Below are 6,000 nucleotides of genomic sequence, written 5' to 3'. Positions count from 1 at the left end.
ATGGTTTGTGTGGCTTAACATTATCTACCCTCTGTCCCTGGCCATGCTGTCTTGTGGAATGTTACAAGAACTAAAATGGAGTCCAGAGTCACATGGACCAATCCTTGTAACTCTTCAGGTCTGCCTTTAGTTTCTTCCTGGGCCCCTTGCATCTCTGAGTGTCTTAATGGGCCATTAAGCAGACTATTGTCCTGCCACCATCCGATCTGGGGTGTTGCCCAGGCAGCACAATTTGAAATGCAGATGCATCAAATACATCTATAGCTTCCATTTCACATATCACACGTGAACATAAACATCGTCATCTGACTTAGCACATTGTAACCTTTCTAAAAGTATCTGACATGGCTTATCTCCATGAATTATTAGGATTTTGACACACTGATGTTAACCAATATGACAACTCCACAATTGTCCCAGAAACCTGGTGTATATGGATTTTCAATCATCTGTATGTATCTGATTTGCTTTGACCCTTTAACATTTCTCTTATGGGTTGTTTCTTTCTTTTTACAATAAACCTTTAGTTTTAGTTACTAAAGGATTGGCTGGCAGTGTGGGATTTTAGCTAAGATCCCAACTTATATTGATCTGGTGCTGTGGCTGACCCCTTGGGGTCAGAGGGAACCTTTTAGTAAAGAGCATAGAGTTTAAATAACTGGTCTCTTTACTGGAACTAGTGGCTGACTGGGAGGCAGAGGTTGAAATGCAGTAAAGGGGGCTGTGGGCATTTGTGGAGTGGCTTCTTGATAACCAGTGTGGGGAATCAGAAGCACTGTTTGTGGCTGGTTGGGAAGCCTGACTTCAGTGTCACCCACCAGTGCTGGGAGAATCTGCTCTCTTTTTACAGCCTTCCCTGACATTGGCTGCACTAGGCAAGGTATGGGTCACACCCCCTGGAAGATCTCTGCGCACCCCCACGTAGCCCTGGTTGAGAACCACTGCTCTATGTGCAGCTGTGAGCGTGTATTTCGTCTTGTTACGTGCCATGGTCTACAGAAAGGGAGACATCTGCAAGGTTACTCAGTCTTGTGTATCTCTGCCAACCAGAAAATATCATGTGACCGGGTCAGAATAGCCACGTGAGCAACTGCAGCTAGGCTGAGCCTGCAGCACAGTGGTCACGCAACTCAAATTGCACCGGGCCTCCAACAGGAAATACTTTACAACACCCTCAGCACATCTACCACATCTTTGTTGACTTCAAGAAGGTGTTGACAGAGCCTGGCATGAAGCTCTGCGGGCAAACATGAAGTAGACCAGCGTTTGTCGTAAGCTTATTTTTACCATGAAACGAATGTGTGCCCAGGCTGATAGTGCAGTTCTTGTCAGTGGCACAAGAGGGAAATGGTTTTACACCATGGTTGGAGTCTGGCAAAGCTGCCTCCTTTCGCCCACGTTATTTGCCATCTACGTGGAGCGCATAACGATGGATGCACTGGAGAAGATCACATTTGCACCGTCAGTAGCGGGGGGCAAACAGGCTCAAATCTTCGACTGGCTGATGACACTGACGGCGGGGCAGGCCGGGACAAGGAATTTGCGAACCGGGCAAAATGATTGGCTGAAACCTCGGCACAGTAGGGCCTGGAAATGGATGCAGAGAAAGCCAGGCTGAGACGAGACGATGTGACGGGATGAACCCACGCATCAAGAGCTGCAACCACTGAAACAGGTCAAGGAGCTGGGGGCAGTCCCCACTGACGAGGGGTCAAAGGCAGAAAGTCCGGCAAGAAATGCACAGACAGCAGCAGGGCCGGCGAAGCTAAAGCCAGTTACAGCAGGCGCTGGTGGTCTCTGGTTTTCGGTCTGCACACGAGACGTGGACCCGGCTGGCAGAGCTGGAAAGGCCAACACGGGCCGTGGAGCTGAGCTATGTCTGTAAAATCCCAGGCATCTCCCACCTCAGCTGGGTCCCAAATTACGGGGTTCGGAACACCATCACCCCGTGGGCTGAGGCACAGGAAGACGTCTCGACGACCATGAAGGAGCGGCCGTGGTCTGGCCGTGTAACGAAATCATCCGGCCTCTCCCAGCTCATCCGCCCAGGGACAAGCGAGGGAGGAGATGGAGAGACAGGCAGGAGCAGGGTGAGGACATACAATGGGGGCCAGAAATGGATGTCACGGAGACTCAGGCGACTGGGGGAATTAAAGGGGAGGTTGGGGGAATTAGAGGGGACAACTGTGGGGATTAAAGGGGAGTCTGGAGGCTTTTCAGGGAGTGCAGTGGGATGAGAGGGGATGCTGGGAAGCTGGCAGTAATTAAAGGGGCGTGCAGGGAGTGTTACAGCGCTGCAGGATGGTGAGGGTGTGGTGAGGGGGCCTGGGTGTGTGAAGACCACAGAGGCAGGGCTGTGAGCAGGTCTAGAGGTTAGAGCGGGGGGGAGGGCCTGGGAGCCAAGAGGCCTGGGTTCTCTCTGTATCTTCTGTGTCATTTCCTGGGAGCCAGGACTCCTGGACTATATCCCAGGGTTGGGGAGGGGAGTGGGGTCTAGTGGTTAGAGACAACGTTGTGGGCACCTGGACGCCTGAGTTATCTCTCTATCTCTGCTGTGTCATTTCCCCTCTGGCCCTGCATGGGCACAGCTCCTGGCCTATGGCCTCACAGATGCTGCCACATCCCCTTCGCATTGTAGCAGATTCTCCGGGACGCTACTTGGAAACCCTCCCGCTGCGGTCGCTGTGATGGAGGCCGGTGGCAGCTCTGCCCCGCCCCGCCCCTGCCCACGGCTGGGCCACGTTGAGAAAAATCAAAGGGCTGCATTCGTGCCCGCCATCGAGATCCAGGGCTGTCACCCCCAACCCCCAGCACAGAGACACGGGCGGGCAGCTCAGTGTGACTGGGCCTAGGTGAGGAAGGCCCCCAGTTGTTCCCAGCTGTGAGCCGGCTCCCTTGATCCTGCTAGACACATCCGCACTGGGGTCTTCTCCTTCCAGTGGTGCTTCATACCCTACTGTGCAGGGACCCAGCTGTGCATCATCCATCCAGCTGTGCTGTAGCCCCAGATACGCAGGACCTGCAGCAGCTGGGCTGACGCACGGCCCATCCTGGCCCCCAGCCCGTGTGGTCAGTTGTAGCTGGAAGCTGAGATGCCTGAGCCCTGCATTCGGATGAGTGTGTGGGCGACCCTGAAGTTTCCTGCCCCCCAGCTCCCTGCCAACTCAGTCTATAAAGCTTCCCGGCCCCAGGCAGATGCACCATCCCTGCAACGACTCTGAACATGCAGGTCTACATCTGGCTGCTGCTCCCCATGGCCCTTCTCCTGCCCCCCGGGGCTTGGTCTGGTGAGTGGGGCTGGAATAGGGGTCCCCGAGGGCTTTGGGGTGAATAGGGGGGTCTGCGGGAAGGGGTAATGTGGGTGGTATCCCGGGACCTATGACAGTCCATGCCTCTTGTGTTTCCCCCTTTTACAGAGCTGTGATAAAGTCCGTACAAAGTCCCCCTTGGGAGGTACCATTGGAAAACTCATAATTTGCTGATCATCATTGTTCTGCTATAAGAGATTCGTAATGTTATCAAATTCTGCGGTGCGGCGTTACTAATCCCCATTCTGAGGTTGGGCAGCGGCCACAAAACTGTCCCCCACACACAAACAGCTAGCCCACCCCTCAGCCAGCTGTCAACACCACCGAACGGGCCATCACCCGGTGATGTGGCCGCTCTCCGTCAGGAAAAAAGGGGCAAAATCTCCCTCTTTCAAAGGAAGAGCTGGGGGAGAGTCAGAGGGTGCCCGGGGTGGGTCAGGCTGGAAGATCCCAGTGGCTCCTCCTGGCCTTGCAATCTCTGGGTCTGGGAATTGAGGGGAAGAACAGCCCAGGGGCGTTTCTGACGCTGGTAGATAAATGGGGGGCAGGGGGTGGAATCCTCAGCCAGGAGGTTAGGGCACCAGAGCACAGAGGACTCCAGCTGTACCCTGAGGCTTCCCCGTGAGGTTTCTCCACTCTTTGCCACCCCGGGGTGGGGGTCGGCAGACAGCAGAGTCTGTGCCCCTGTGGTCACCAGGCCCTGCCCTCCCTTCCCAGTCCATATAACTCCCAGGGCTGAGGCAGAGGCTCTGTGCCTGTCACTGGATGGCTCTGACGATGCAGCTCTTGATCCCGGTCCTGCCCCCCGGCGCATGGGCTGGCGAGTATGGGGGGATAGAGGGCTGTGGGGAGTGGGTCCCTCTCCTGGCAGGGCAGCAGTGAGGATCCTGCTGGGCCAAGGGGGCTCTAGGTAACCCCACAGCTGGGGCTCTGAGGGCAGCCCAAGGGCTGGGCTCCGTGGGGACGCCTCTGCCAACCCGTCCCCCACACAGGGATGTTGGCCGTGGGGCTGACGCACAGGGCGGGTGCCCAAGAAATTTGGGACCGTTTCCCGCATCAGTCCTTGCTCCCTGCGAGAACCTTGGGCCTGTCCCCGGGGCTGGGAGTTTCAAAGAGTGCTGATGGGAACCGAGCACCTAAACCCCTCAGGCAGGTTGAGGAACGATCACCCTGCGCCTCAGTTTCCCCTTCTGCACAATGGGAAGAAGAATTATGACAGTATCTGTGTGAACGGGATGCTGTTTGAGGCTGGATTGTGGGGCTGTGCAGCGCCTGGCACAATGGGGCAGGCTCTGATCTCGGTTGGGGTCTGTGCTGCACCTGGCACAATAGGGGCCCTGATCTCGGTCTGGGTGCTAGAATAATGCAGAGAACAGCAAGGAGCAGCATACGCTGGGATTTTCCAACAGACCCACCCCGGGAAGTTCTTTCTTTATTTTTCCATGGGAATTTTGGACTTTAGGCGTTCCATCCCAAGAGCACTTTTATTTCAACGCCTCAAAGCTCAGTTTTCCTCTGAAAACCTCCAAAAACGAGGCAAAAAGAATCAGTTTCACCAGAAAAATTCAGTAACTCAAGGTCGTGTGATCACTGACCCACTCCTGGTGCGTTTGGCTCCGAGGTTCCACCCAGCGATGTCAGAGCTTTAGATTCAGCCTCTGCATCCTGTCTGGGGTGGGGAGCCTGGCAGGGGCAGGGATCAGGCACAGGGATCCCCCAGGGAGAGCATCACTCGTGGGCCGTGGGTTGAGGTTGTGGGACGGGCAGCTCGGTCCCAGCCTGTCCCAGTGAGACAATGGGGCCCTTTATATTAACCTGGTTCTCCCCCAGGTGAGATCATAGGGGGACAGGAAGCCCAGTGCCCCTCCAGGCCCTACATGGCCTATCTGGAAATAGATGATGGAAAAGAGATCTCCCGCTGCGGCGGGTTCCTGGTGTCGGAGAACTTCGTGCTGACAGCCGCTCACTGCAATGTAGGATGAGAGTCTCTGCGCTGGGGGCAGGTCAGGCGTTAGCGGGTGATGGGGGGCCGGGATCTAGCACACAGTCGTAGGTCATGGGGCAGGAGAAGATCGGGGCTGGGGGAGCTCTCCAACCCTGTCTGGATCTAGCTGGGGGGTCCCTGGGGTGCAGGGAGCTGGGATCCAGGGATCTGGAGGACACCGGACAGTGAAGGTGCTCAGGGGAACAGCACCCCATCCCATCCCCCCGCCCTCAGTGACCTCACACTGCTGCAGGCACCGCCCCATCGCATCCCCCGCCCCCAGTGACATCCTGGGTACGAGTTGTTGTAGTTTCTCTCTCCTGGGATTGGGACATCTCTGCCCAGCATCGACTCTGATCTTCATGTTGGCCCTGGTGCTTATCTTCTCCTGTACGCAGATGAAGAAAAAGGCAGAGCTCAACAGATGTGTCAACCTCATCCGCCTGCCCCAGGCCCATCAGCGAGTGCATCCAGGGGCCAAGTGCAACGTCGCCGGCTGAAGCAGGACTAGCGCAGACAGTGAGCTGCTCTCGGATACGCTGCAGAAGGTGGACGTGATGGTGACGTCGGATGCCGCTTGTCCATATCTTCACTATAACCCCTCCACGATGCTCTGTGCGGGAGACCCACATGAGGGCAAAAATCCTTCCAAGGTGATTCTTCTCCAGACTTCAAGGCCCCTTGACCAATAGTTGTGATTTATGAGTC

Source organism: Emydura macquarii, unplaced genomic scaffold, assembly GCF_026122565.2.
Source record: "Emydura macquarii macquarii isolate MOO-44397 ecotype Brisbane River unplaced genomic scaffold, CSIRO-AGI_Emac_v2 contig_2107, whole genome shotgun sequence".
In the NCBI taxonomy this organism is placed as follows: domain Eukaryota; kingdom Metazoa; phylum Chordata; order Testudines; family Chelidae; genus Emydura; species Emydura macquarii.
Note: the sequence above shows the minus strand (reverse complement) of the source record.